The 15616-nt window shown below is 49.0% G+C and overlaps 1 protein-coding gene across 5 annotated transcripts in view; it reads right to left on the bottom strand.

The window, feature by feature from the left end:
* The window catches only part of TTF2 (transcription termination factor 2), an 84752-nt gene that overhangs the window by 54511 nt on the left and 14625 nt on the right, over positions 1-15616 (bottom strand). For 2 of the 5 annotated variants that reach the window (XM_068271016.1, XM_068271020.1), the window contains exon 1: positions 13148-13268. The exons of 2 other annotated variants lie outside the window; for them this stretch is intronic. The gene's annotated coding sequence lies outside the window, so the exon portion shown is untranslated. Of the gene's footprint in view, positions 1-13147; positions 13270-15616 lie in introns of those variants that run through there. One more of the 5 variants, XM_068271019.1, reaches the window with a different exon arrangement.

Here is a 15616-nt window from a genome sequence, read left to right as displayed (position 1 = left end):
CACACACATGCATGACTGACACACACATGCATGACTGACACACACATGCATGACTGACACACACATGCATGACTGACACACACACTCTGTACACACACACATACTGTACACACACATGCATGACTGACACACACACTGTACACACACACACGCATGACTGACACACACACTGTACACACACACACGCATGACTGACACACACACTGTACACACACACACGCATGACTGACACACACACTGTACACACACATATGCATGACTGACACACATACTGTACACACACACACACACACGCATGACTGACACATACTGTACACACACACGCATGACTGACACACATACTGTACACACACACACGCATGACTGACACACACACATGCATGACTGACACACACACTCCGTACTCACACACGCATGACTGACACACACTCTGTACACACACATGCATGACTGACACACATACTGTACACACATGCATGACTGACACACATACTGTACACACACACGCATGACTGACACACACTCTGTACTCACACATGCATGACTGACACACACACTCCGTACTCACACACGCATGACTGACACACATACTGTACACACACATGCATGACTGACACACACCAGGGCTGTGGAGTCGGTCCGAAAATGCACCGACTCCAACTCCGACTCCTCAGTTTAGGATTCCACCGACTCCGACTCCAACTCCACGACTCCTCTAATTTGCATATTACAATTTTGTTGATTAAAAGTATGTAACATGAAATTCGTCTCTTAACTGCCAACGCTTAGGAATTTTACAAGACAACTGAAGTGAGAAGGATATGTAGACTACTATATTTATTCCCTTTAGACTAAAACTAGTCCTTGGTAAGAGTACTTGTAAAAGGTACAAACCGGAACAAAGAACATCTATCAGGCCCTAGGCAATGTAAGTGTGGGTACATGTAAGAATGATGTGCAGGTACTCTGCAGGGGAATGAGGAGATTGTAAACAGACAACACCTCTCTGTTCAATGTGCACAGCATTCTCAGTGGATTTCCTGCAGCTCTGTGGGGAGTGCATATGTAGAGTATAGTACTACTTTGTAACAAAGTAAACCTGAGACAGATGAAATTAAAGTTTTATACATACCTGGGGCTTCCTCCAGCCGCCTTCAGGATAATCAGTCCCTCGTTGTCCTCCTCCACCACCTGGATCTTCTGCTATGAGTCCAGGTACTTGAGCCAGTCTGGTGTAGTGCGCATGCACACACTCCGCCGCCAGGAGCATACTACACCTGTGCAGCACTATTGCGCAGGTGCAGAATGTTCCTGGCTGTGGGAGCGGCATGCGGCCGGACAGCGCCGACTGGCTGAATTACCAGGACTTATCGCAGAAGATCCGGGTGGTGGAGGACAGCGAGGGACTGATTAGCCTGATGGGGGCTGGAGGAAGCCCCAGGTATGTATACAACTTTACTTTTCATCCGTCTCAGTTACCCTTTAATTTGTAGTCACCAAACCAAATTTTAATAACATATCAAATTATTTGATTTAATCAGCAAAGGGAGTGCATACATTTGCATAAATCAGCATCAATGCGGAATTATTTCCATCTCGTTGACCATCTCTATTATTGACACGGCTACACATCAGGCTTTATTCTTACAGCATAGATGTTATTTAGTATATATAAGAGATTCCTGTGTACACATCATATATACAGTCACAATCAGATATGTATATCTGACCTTAAAAATACGGGGACTGCTTTATTGAAGCAGCACAAGTAACTAATTTTGATTGGTTTATTTCATTTTTGTAGACTAAGCACAGCTATTACTGTATATATACTGTATATATACATTATTTTTAATGACTATTATCTGAGAAATAGAACATTTTATCATATTTTCTATTTTAATTACAGTTACAAATTCATTAGGAGTCGGAGTCGGTGCATTTTTTCCCGACTCCGACTCCAGGCACCCAAAATTGCCCGACTCCACGACTCCGACTCCCGTACACACACACGCATGACTGACACACATACTGTACACACACATGCATGACTGACACACACTCTGTACTCACACACGCATGACTGACACACACTCTGTACTCACACACGCATGACTGACACACACTCTGTACTCACACACGCATGACTGACACACACTCTGTACACACACACGCATGACTGACACACACACTCCGTACTCACACATGCATGACTGACACACACACTCCGTACTCACACATGCATGACTGACACACACACTCTGTACACACACATGCATGACTGACACACACACACACACACACACACTCCGTACTCACACACGCATGACTGACACACATACTGTACACACACATGCATGACTGACACACACTCTGTACTCACACGCATGACTGACACACACTCTGTACACACACATGCATGACTGACACACACACTCTGTACTCACACATGCATGACTGACACACACACACACACACTCCGTACTCACACACGCATGACTGACACACATACTGTACACACACATGCATGACTGACACACACTCTGTACTCACACACGCATGACTGACACACTCTGTACTCACACATGCATGACTGACACACACTCTGTACACACACACACGCATGACTGACACACACACTCCGTACTCACACATGCATGACTGACACACACACACACACACACACACTCCGTACTCACACACGCATGACTGACACACATACTGTACACACACATGCATGACTGACACACACTCTGTACTCACACACGCATGACTGACACACACTCTGTACACACACATGCATGACTGACACACACACTCTGTACTCACACATGCATGACTGACACACACTCTGTACACACACATGCATGACTGACACACACTCTGTACACACACATGCATGACTGACACACACACTCCGTACTCACACGCATGACTGACACATACACACTGTACTCACACACGCATGACTGACACACACACTGTACTCACACACGCATGACTGACACACACTCTGTACACACACATGCATGACTGACACACACACTCCGTACTCACACATGCATGACTGACACACACACTCCGTACTCACACATGCATGACTGACACACACACTCCGTACTCACACATGCATGACTGACACACACACTCTGTACTCACACACGCATGACTGACACACATACTGTACACACACATGCATGACTGACACACACTCTGTACACACACATGCATGACTGACACACACTCTGTACTCACACATGCATGACTGACACACACACTCCGTACTCACACATGCATGACTGACACACACACACACACATGCATGACTGACACACACACTCCGTACTCACACACGCATGACTGACACACACACACACACACACATACTATACACACACACATGCATGACTGACACACACTCTGTACACACACATGCATGACTGACACACATACTGTACACACACATGCATGACTGACACACACTCTGTACTCACACATGCATGACTGACACACACACTCCGTACTCACACATGCATGACTGACACACACTCTGTACACACACATGCATGACTGACACACACACTCCGTACTCACACATGCATGACTGACACACACACTCCGTACTCACACATGCATGACTGACACACACACTCCGTACTCACACATGCATGACTGACACACACTCTGTACACACACATGCATGACTGACACACACACTCCGTACTCACACACGCATGACTGACACACACACTCCGTACTCACACACGCATGACTGACACACATACTGTACACACACATGCATGACTGACACACACACTCCGTACTCACACATGCATGACTGACACACACTCTGTACACACACATGCATGACTGACACACACACTCCGTACTCACACACGCATGACTGACACACATACTGTACACACACACGCATGACTGACACACACACTCCGTACTCACACATGCATGACTGACACACACTCTGTACACACACATGCATGACTGACACACATACTGTACACACACATGCATGACTGACACACACACTCCGTACTCACACATGCATGACTGACACACACTCTGTACACACACATGCATGACTGACACACACACTCCGTACTCACACACGCATGACTGACACACATACTGTACACACACACGCATGACTGACACACACACTCCGTACTCACACATGCATGACTGACACACACTCTGTACACACACATGCATGACTGACACACATACTGTACTCACACACGCATGACTGACACACACACTCCGTACTCACACATGCATGACTGACACACATACTGTACTCACACACGCATGACTGACACATACAATCACTCAGTTAAGTTAAAGTTTTGACTAAAGTAAAAAAAAAAAATTCACAAATAAGCTAATTTGAAAGCACAGGCTGTTGACAATATGTCTGCTTCCATGAATCAGAAACAGTGCAGGTTTATTGCAGGACTGTAACAAAGACATGTTTTTCTGTAAAGGTTATTGGGCTGTTGTGTATCTTTTAGAGCAGAGAGGAAGTTCTAAGTTCAGGTCCGCTTTAACAAATGACTGTTTGCAGAAATCACTTCTGACAGATTAACGGTTGGTTTCACAGTCCTGAATATTTATTGGTGCTCAATACACAGCCCCGGGCATGTACAGATGATTTATACAGGATCCCACAGCTACGGGGGGAGGGGGGGGGGGGGGGGAGGGGAAGAGCTATCGGGTATATTGTGGTTGGAGTTACATCTGTACAGGAATTGGGACATTCATCGTATATTATGTATTTATATAGCACCAACATCTTCCGCAGCTCTGTACAGAGTACAGAGTCATGTCACTGTCCCCAGAGGAGCTCACACTCTAATCCTACCATAGTCATAGCCTAATGTCCTACCATATTATTATTATGTATTTATATAGCACTGACATCTTCTGCAGCACTGTACAGAGTACATAGTCATGTCACTGACTGTCCTCGGAGGAGCTCACACTCTAATCCTACCATAGCCATAGTGTAATGTCCTACCATATTATTATTATGTATATATATAGCACTGACATCTCCTGCAGCACATTACAGAGTACATAGTCATGTCACTGACTGTCCTCAGAGGAGCTCACACTCTAATCCTACCATAGCCATAGTGTAATGTCCTACCATATTATTATTATGTATTTATATAGCACTGACATCTGCTGCAGCACATTACAGAGTACATAGTCATGTCACTGACTGTCCTCAGAGGAGCTCACACTCTAATCCTACCATAGCCATAGTGTAATGTCCTACCATATTATTATTATGTATTTATATAGCACTGACATCTGCTGCAGCACATTACAGAGTACATAGTCATGTCACTGACTGTCCTCAGAGGAGCTCACACTCTAATCCTACCATAGCCATAGTGTAATGTCCTACCATATTATTATTATGTATTTATATAGCACTGACATCTGCTGCAGCACATTACAGAGTACATAGTCATGTCACTGACTGTCCTCAGAGGAGCTCACACTCTAATCCTACCATAGTCATAGCGTAATGTCCTACCATATTATTATTATTATGTATTTATATAGCACCAACATCTTCCGCAGCTCTGTACAGAGTACATAGTCATGTCACTGACTGTCCTCAGAGGAGCTCACACTCTAATCCTACCATAGCCATAGTGTAATGTCCTACCATATTATTATTATGTATTTATATAGCACTGACATCTGCTGCAGCACATTACAGAGTACATAGTCATGTCACTGACTGTCCTCAGAGGAGCTCACACTCTAATCCTACCATAGTCATAGTCTAATGTCCTACCATATTATTATTATGTATTTATATAGCACTGACATCTTCTGCAGCAGTTTACAGAGTACATAGTCATGTCACTGACTGTCCTCAGAGGAGCTCACAATCCAATCCTACCATAGCCATAGCCTAATGTCCTACCTTAATATTATTATGTATTTATATAGCACTGACATCTTCTGTAGCACATTACAGAGTACATAGTCATGTCACTGACTGTCCTCAGAGGAGCTCACACTCTAATCCCCACCATAGTCATAGTCTAATGTCCTACCATATTATTATTATTATGTATTTATATAGCACTGACATCTCCTGCAGCACATTACAGAGTACATAGTCATGTCACTGACTGTCCTCAGAGGAGCTCACAGTCTAACCCTACCATAGTCATATGTCCTACCATATTATTATGTATTTATATAGCACCAACATCTTCCGCAGCTCTGTACAGAGTACATAGTCATGACACTGACTGTCCTCAGAGGAGCTCACACTCTAATCCTACCATAGTCATAGTCTGATGTCCTACCATAGTATTATTATGTATTTATATAGCACTGACATCTTCTGCAGCACTGTACAGAGTACATAGTCATGTCACTGACTGTCCTCAGAGGAGCTCACACTCTAATCCTACCATAGTCATAGTCTAATGTCCTACCATATTATTATGTATTTATATAGCACCAACATCTTCCGCAGCTCTGTACAGAGTACATAGTCATGTCACTGACTGTCCTCAGAGGAGCTCACACTCTAATCCTACCATAGTCATAGTCTGATGTCCTACCATATTATTATGTATTTATATAGCACTGACATCTCCTGCAGCACATTACAGAGTACATAGTCATGTCACTGACTGTCCTCAGAGGAGCTCATAATCTAATCCTACCATAGTCATAGTCTAATGTCCTACCATATTATTATGTATTTATATAGCACTGACATCTTCTGCAGCACATTACAGAGTACATAGTCATGTCACTGACTGTCCCTCAGAGGGTCTCACACTCTAATCCTGCCATAGCCATAGCCTAATGTCCTACCATATTATTATTATTATTATGTATTTATATAGCACTGACATCTCCTGCAGCACATTACAGAGTACATAGTCATGTCACTGACTGTCCTCAGAGGAGCTCATAATCTAATCCTACCATAGTCATAGTCTAATGTCCTACCATATTATTATGTATTTATATAGCACTGACATCTTCTGCAGCACATTACAGAGTACATAGTCATGTCACTGACTGTCCTCAGAGGAGCTCACACTATAACCCTACCATAGTCATAGTGTAATGTCCTACCATATTATTATTATGTATTTATATAGCACTGACATCTCCTGCAGCACATTACAGAGTACATAGTCATGTCACTGACTGTCATCAGAGGAGCTCACAATCTAATCCTACCATAGTCATAGTGTAATGTCCTACCATATTATTAGTATGTATTTATATAGCACTGACATCTTCTGCAGCACATTACTGAGTACATAGTCATGTCACTGACTGCCCTCAGAGGAGCTCACACTCTAATCCTACCATAGCCATAGTGTAATGTCCTACCATATTATTATTATGTATTTATATAGCACTGACATCTGCTGCAGCACATTACAGAGTACATAGTCATGTCACTGACTGTCCTCAGAGGAGCTCACACTCTAATCCTACCATAGCCATAGTGTAATGTCCTACCATATTATTATTATGTATTTATATAGCACTGACATCTGCTGCAGCACATTACAGAGTACATAGTCATGTCACTGACTGTCCTCAGAGGAGCTCACACTCTAATCCTACCATAGTCATAGCGTAATGTCCTACCATATTATTATTATTATGTATTTATATAGCACCAACATCTTCCGCAGCTCTGTACAGAGTACATAGTCATGTCACTGACTGTCCTCAGAGGAGCTCACACTCTAATCCTACCATAGCCATAGTGTAATGTCCTACCATATTATTATTATGTATTTATATAGCACTGACATCTGCTGCAGCACATTACAGAGTACATAGTCATGTCACTGACTGTCCTCAGAGGAGCTCACACTCTAATCCTACCATAGTCATAGTCTAATGTCCTACCATATTATTATTATGTATTTATATAGCACTGACATCTTCTGCAGCAGTTTACAGAGTACATAGTCATGTCACTGACTGTCCTCAGAGGAGCTCACAATCCAATCCTACCATAGCCATAGCCTAATGTCCTACCTTAATATTATTATGTATTTATATAGCACTGACATCTTCTGTAGCACATTACAGAGTACATAGTCATGTCACTGACTGTCCTCAGAGGAGCTCACACTCTAATCCCCACCATAGTCATAGTCTAATGTCCTACCATATTATTATTATTATGTATTTATATAGCACTGACATCTCCTGCAGCACATTACAGAGTACATAGTCATGTCACTGACTGTCCTCAGAGGAGCTCACAGTCTAACCCTACCATAGTCATATGTCCTACCATATTATTATGTATTTATATAGCACCAACATCTTCCGCAGCTCTGTACAGAGTACATAGTCATGACACTGACTGTCCTCAGAGGAGCTCACACTCTAATCCTACCATAGTCATAGTCTGATGTCCTACCATAGTATTATTATGTATTTATATAGCACTGACATCTTCTGCAGCACTGTACAGAGTACATAGTCATGTCACTGACTGTCCTCAGAGGAGCTCACACTCTAATCCTACCATAGTCATAGTCTAATGTCCTACCATATTATTATGTATTTATATAGCACCAACATCTTCCGCAGCTCTGTACAGAGTACATAGTCATGTCACTGACTGTCCTCAGAGGAGCTCACACTCTAATCCTACCATAGTCATAGTCTGATGTCCTACCATATTATTATTATGTATTTATATAGCACTGACATCTTCTGCAGCACTGTACAGAGTACATAGTCATGTCACTGACTGTCCTCAGAGGAGCTCACACTCTAATCCTACCATAGTCATAGTCTGATGTCCTACCATATTATTATTATGTATTTATATAGCACTGACATCATCTGCAGCACATTACAGAGTACATAGTCATGTCACTGACTGTCCTCAGAGGAGCTCACACTCTAATCCTACCATAGTCATAGTGTAATGTCCCCCCATAATATTATTATGTATTTATATAGCACTGACATCTTCTGCAGCACTGTACAGAGTACATAGTCATGTCACTGGCTGTCCTCAGAAGAGCTCACACTCTAATCCTACCATAGTCATAGTCTAATGACCTACCATATTATTACTATGTATTTATATAGCACTGACATCTTCTGCAGCACATTACAGAGTACATAGTCATGTCACTGACTGTCCTCAGAGGAGCTCACAGTATAGTCCCTACCACTGCGCCTGCATTGCCGTGTCTTCACTCCTGCTGATGTCACCAGGAGTTGAATCAAGATTGTTACAGCACCAATGGTTGCAGTATGATGTGCAAGGATCCACTCTGGAGCACCGAGTGTTGACAGCAGCTACTTAAGATCCGCACCATCAGAAAAAGTCCACTCAGTGTGGGTCTATGATGATTTGAGAAAGGACTGGGAGGTCCGAAACGCCTGTGCGTCATCTGCCATTCTCCCACGCTGTTTTACTATGTTTTTATGATTTTGATACTTTAATAAAGATGGACTTTTTCTGATGGTGCGGATCTTAAGTAGCTGATGTCACCAGGAGTGTATTGTACAAGCCCAGTATGGTCTGTGCCTGCGCAGTACTCTCCTGGTGCCATCAGTGGGAGTGAGGACACGGCCGTGCAGGCGCTGTGGTTTTCAGACTTAAAAGTCTGAAATTCCAGAAGTGAACCGGAGGCGGGGCCGGAGCTTCGGTGAGTGGCTGCGCAGGCACAGGATGTCTGCGGGGGACCATGAGAAGCCCCGGGTAACTTCAACTCATTTTCCCCCGACCCCCCTACAGTGCTCCTTTAATAAAAGCTCCCTCAGAGGCCAATGGAAAGAATTGGCCTCTGAGGAAGCTTTTATTAAAGCGAAACAGCTGTCTGGTCTCCCTCACCCAGTCTACCCTGATGTGTCTCAACACCGTGGATTAAGGCTGCTTACACAATAAGACGTTACAGGCGCACGTCAGTGCAGCCTGTAACGCTCCCCCAACGTACAGCAATGTAACACAAGTGGGCTGTTCACACTGCCCACGTTGCGTTACATGTAACGCTGCACGTTCTTCCGAAAGTGCAGCATACTGTAGCGTTACAGCGGCTTAAGCCGCGTTAGACTGTTTGCACATGCTCAGTCATGTTGGGGAGGAGCGGAGAGCGGCCAGGCACATGGCTAATTATTATTCACTGCACGTTGTGATGTGCAGTGTTTACTTCCTGGAGCGGCCACTCTGTGCGGCGATTGGCCGGCGGGACCACGTGATGCCGCATGCGTCCAAGAGTACGCATCACGGACGCCAGAGTGAGCTGCACAACGCGGCTCACTCTGACGTCCACATCGAAGAGCACCAGGCCTTGCGTTAGGTGCACGTTTTGCGACCTTAACGTAGCACCTAACGCAATGTCTTGGTGTGCAAGTAGCCTAAAGGTATCTCATTTTGCAACTACAGTGCCTCGCCACTCTTTTGCTACAATTTATACAGCGATTGTCTAGGAGTTGCATGTGGAAGCAGAGAATACAGAATCCGGTGAATCAGACCAATGCTTTCTGCTGACATCTAGCGCCAGTCTTTTTCTCCCTTGCTTTATAACTTATCTGTATGTTTTGGGATGTGAGGAAACCAGATTACCTGGAGGAAACCCACGCAGACACGGGGAGAAGCATACATATGAAATCGGCGCCGGTAGACTTGGGCGCAGGATACAGCCGGTATATGGCTGATCCTGCTGCTGCCCAAGTCCCGGCCGTGTTACATACTATTCCCCCTCCAGGCCGCCATGGATGGTAGGGAATGAATTAATTCGGCTTCCAGCGATCGCTGGAGGCAGAATTATAGTGTTTTAAAAGCAACTTCGGCTCCGTCTTCTGCCAGCGCCAACGTCACTCACTGAGAGCCTGATACAAGTAATTCCTATTCAAGTCTATGGAGGCGCCGGCTGCACCCAAATCTAGCAGCGCTGAAAAGCACTGCTCCGCGGGGAGAACATACAAACTCCTTGCAGATACTGCCCTGCCTGGGATATGAACCAGGGACCCAGCACTGCAAGGTGAGAGCGCTAACCACTACGCCACCGTGCTGCCCTGGTAGCAATAATTTCTAGGTATTAGTATCAGGAAACGTCACGTAACCGTATTCTCACACCGAGCTCTCCTCTGCCGGGCTCCCTGACACCTGGGGGGGGGGGGGGGTGTCTTACAGGACACCCCCCAATAGTCCCTCTGAGAGCACAGGGGCACTAGAGGTGAGCAGTCCCTGCTGGGGGCCCACCTCTGATAACTGAGGCAGTAGTTGGGGCCCCAGGCTCTGGTAACTGAGGCAGTAGTTGGGGCACCAGGCTCTGGTAACTGAGGCAGTAGTTGGGGCACCAGGCTCTGGTAACTGAGGCAGTAGTTGGGGCACCAGGCTCTGGTAACTGAGGCAGTAGTTGGGGCACCAGGCTCTGGTAACTGGGGCAGTAGTTGGGGCCCCAGGCTCTGGTAACTGAGGCAGTAGTTGGGGCCCCAGGCTCTGGTAACTGAGGCAGCAGTTGGGGCCCCAGGCTCTGGTAACTGAGGCAGCAGTTGGGGCCCCAGGCTCTGGTAACTGAGGCAGCAGTTGGGGCACCAGGCTCTGGTAACTGAGGCAGCAGTTGGGGCACCAGGCTCTGGTAACTGAGGCAGCAGTTGGGGCACCAGGCTCTGGTAACTGAGGCAGCAGTTGGGGCACCAGGCTCTGGTAACTGAGGCAGCAGTTGGGGCCCCAGGCTCTAGTAACTGAGGCAGCAGTTGGGGCCCCAGGCTCTGGTAACTGAGGCAGCAGTTGGGGCCCCAGGCTCTGGTAACTGAGGCAGCAGTTGGGGCCCCAGGCTCTGGTAACTGAGGCAGCAGTTGGGGCCCCAGGCTCTGGTAACTGAGGCAGCAGTTGGGGCCCCAGGCTCTGGTAACTGAGGCAGCAGTTGGGGCCCCAGGCTCTGGTAACTGAGGCAGCAGTTGGGGCCCCAGGCTCTGGTAACTGAGGCAGCAGTTGGGGCCCCAGGCTCTGGTAACTGAGGCAGCAGTTGGGGCCCCAGGCTCTGGTAACTGAGGCAGCAGTTGGGGCCCCAGGCTCTGGTAACTGAGGCAGCAGTTGGGGCCCCAGGCTCTGGTAACTGAGGCAGCAGTTGGGGCCCCAGGCTCTGGTAACTGAGGCAGCAGTTGGGGCCCCAAGCTCTGGTAACTGAGGCAGCAGTTGAGCCCCAGGCTCTGGTAACTGAGGCAGCAGTTGGGGCCCCAAGCTCTGGTAACTGGGGCAGTAGTTGGGTCCCCAGGATCTGGTAACTGAGGCAGTAGTTGGGGCCCCAGGCTCTGGTAACTGAGGCAGTAGTTCGGGCCCCAGGCTCTGGTAACTGAGGCAGTAGTGGGGGCCCCAGCCTCTGGTAACTGAGGCAGCAGTTGGGGCCCCAGCCTCTGGTAACTGAGGCAGCAGTTGGGGCCCCAGCCTCTGGTAACTGAGGCAGCAGTTGGGGCCCCAGCCTCTGGTAACTGAGGTAGCAGTTGGGGCCCCAGCCTCTGGTAACTGAGGCAGCAGTTGGGGCCCCAGCCTCTGGTAACTGAGGCAGCAGTTGGGGCCCCAGCTTCTGGTAACTGAGGCAGCAGTTGGGGCCCCAGCCTCTGGTAACTGAGGCAGCAGTTGGGGCCCCAGCCTCTGGTAACTGGGGCAGTAGTGGGGGCCCCAGGCCTCTGGTAACTGAGCCAGTAGTTGGGGCCCCAGGTTCTGGTAACTGAGGTAGTAGTTGGGGCCCCAGGCTCTGGTAACTGAGGCAGTAGTTGGGGCCCCAGGCTCTGTTAACTGTGGCAGTAGTTGGGGCCCCAGGCTCTGGTAACTGAGCCAGTAGTTGGGGCCCCAGGCTCTGGTAACTGAGCCAGTAGTTGGGGCCCCAGGCTCTGAGGGTCTCCATGGGTTGGCAAGGAAAGTGGTGTAAACATTGGGGGAGGGGCATAAAGGCTTTGCTGGGGACCTATGACTTACACCCCTGTCACAGGGGTGTAAGTCATAGGTCCCCAGCAAAGCCTTTATGCCCCTCCCCCAATGTTTACACCACTGTGTGGAATGACTCCTCCCTCCCACTGGCAGGGCTACTCTGCTGGGCGTGCCTTGGGTAACGCTGAGCCTTGTGGTGCCCCAGTCACTCACCTCCACCGCTCCGGCGACTGCAGGAAGCCTCCAGCCAATGGGAAGCCGGGCAGACACGTGACCCCGCCTCTCAGCCAATCGACGCTGCGCCGGTTTCAAATAACCAGTTATGAGTGGGCGGGGCTTCAGCTCACGTGTAGAAAACAAATAGGCCAATAAGTCCACGAAGCCGGTATGAAACCCCGCCTCCCAGCCAATCAGCAGGAGAACCGCCCATCTCGACGTGCCTGTCTCCGCCGTGACTGACAGCGCGCCGACCAATCAGCGAGCAGAACGCGCCAAACACTGGAGACAGCGGCTCGCGCCACTACCGGTCTCCCCCTGCGCGTCCCCGCTCCGCCAGTGAGTGAGCGCGCCTCCTCGCTGCTGTACCACAGAAATGTAATAGAGATACAATGTAATACTCCCCTCCCCCCACTAGGGCGCTTGTAATGTCAGATATTGCAGCCCCGCATGCGCAGTAGGAGCCTGCGCCCCATTACATTGTGCAGCCACGTGAGAAACGTCCTAAATATCTCCGCTTCCGCACCACGTACACCCCCGAAATTTCCAGGGGAGGGAGGGGACCCCCACATCTAGCTCTGTGCCGAATTGCAGCCCCCTAGCCCCGCTGGTTCCCGAGACTGATTGCAGCAAACCTATCTCGGGAACTAGCGGGGCTAGGGGGCTGCAATTCGACACAGAGCTGGATCTGGGGGTCCCCTCCTTCCCCTGAAAATTTCGGGAGTGTACGTGGTGCGGAAGCGGAGATATTTCAGCTAAATAATGTCTAACTTCCCACTGAGCATGCGCGATACTCAGTGAGGAGGGCTGCTTCCGGGCTGCAATATCTGACATTACAGGCTCAGCGCTGGCTGCTGCCTTTTGACGCATATTGCAGGAGGAGTCACACTTCCTCAGGTTACAGGGAAGGTGCAGGAAGATAAAGCAACAATCTACTTACCTGGGGCTACCTCCAGCCCCTGCAAGCGGCGCAGCGCTGTTTTTTGGCGCTGCTACATTTGGGCGCAGCCGGTGCCACCATAGACTATAATGGGAATCACGTCTACAGCGATGCTTAGTCAGTAACGTCGACGTCGTCAGAAGACGGAGCCGAGGTTGCCTAAAAAACAATAATTCAGCCTCCAGCAATCGCTGGAAGCCAAATTATATAATTTCCCCACTACTGTGTTTCCCCGAAAATAAGACGCTGTCGTATATTAATTTCAGCCCCAAATATGCTAGGTCTTATTTTCGGGGGAAGGCTTAATTTTGTTCCCTAGTGGCAGCCTCAAGCCCAGTAAAGCCCTTCCCTCCCTCCCTGATGTGCTGCCCTGTAGTGCCCTGGTCCAGGACGGCAGCCCAGTACAGCCCTTCCCTCCCTCCCTGATGTGCTGCCCTGTAGTGCCCTGGTCCAGGACGGCAGCCCCAGCCCAGTAAAGCCCTTCCCTCCCTCCCTGATGTGCTGCCTTGTAGTGCCCTGGTCCAGGACGGCAGCCCCAGCCCAGTACAGCCCTTCCCTCCCTCCCTGATGTGCTGCCCTGTAGTGCCCTGGTCCAGGACGGCAGCCCCAGCCCAGTACAGCCCTTCCCTCCCTCCCTGATGTGCTGCCCTGTAGTGCCCTGGCCCAGGACGGCAGCCCCAGCCCAGTAAAGCCCTTCCCTCCCTCCCTCCCTCCCTGATGTGCTGCCCTGGACCAGGTCCCCTCGGCTACAGGACGGCAGCCCCAGCCCAGTAAAGCCCTTCCCTCCCTCCCTCCCTCCCTCCCTGATGTGCTGCCCTGGACCAGGTCCCCTCGGCTACAGGACGGCAGCCCCAGCCCAGTAAAGCCCTTCCCTCCCTCCCTGATGTGCTGCCCTGTAGTGCCCTGGTCCAGGACGGCAGCCCCAGCCCAGTACAGCCCTTCCCTCCCTCCCTGATGTGCTGCCCTGTAGTGCCCTGGCCCAGGACGGCAGCCCCAGCCCAGTACAGCCCTTCCCTCCCTGATGTGCTGCCCTGTAGTGCCCTGGTCCAGGACGGCAGCCCCAGCCCAGTACAGCCCTTCATTCCCTCCCTACCTGATGTGCTGCCCTGTAGTGCCCTGGCCCAGGACGGCAGCCCCAGCCCAGTACAGCCCTTCCCTCCCTCCCTGATGTGCTGCCCTGCAGTGGTGCTCACCGCCAGGTCGTGATCACGCTTACGCGTGGATTCACGACCATTTTGACGCATTCCGCCTCGGACACGCTAAGCCGTGAATAGATTTTCAACCACGAAAATCTGCTTCGGCTTCGCGTGAATGCGGACAGAAATCCGCATTCACGCTCGTGAAACCCGGCGCTGAAGTCGTGGTTAGCGGAAATGCGTCAAACTATGCGGAAGTGACACATTGCAGGCCAATCAGAGGGCCCTAGCAACCAATCACAGGAGGGGAGCTATGCCCTCCCCTCCTGAATATAAAGCGGCGGCCATGATGGAAAAGCTCTGTCCTTGCTAGACTGTGGTGCTGAGAGG

Source organism: Hyperolius riggenbachi, chromosome 2 (genome assembly GCF_040937935.1).
Source record: "Hyperolius riggenbachi isolate aHypRig1 chromosome 2, aHypRig1.pri, whole genome shotgun sequence".
NCBI lineage: Eukaryota > Metazoa > Chordata > Amphibia > Anura > Hyperoliidae > Hyperolius > Hyperolius riggenbachi.
The sequence above is the reverse complement of the archived record's forward strand: the minus strand, read 5'-3'. Positions and strand labels throughout refer to the sequence as shown.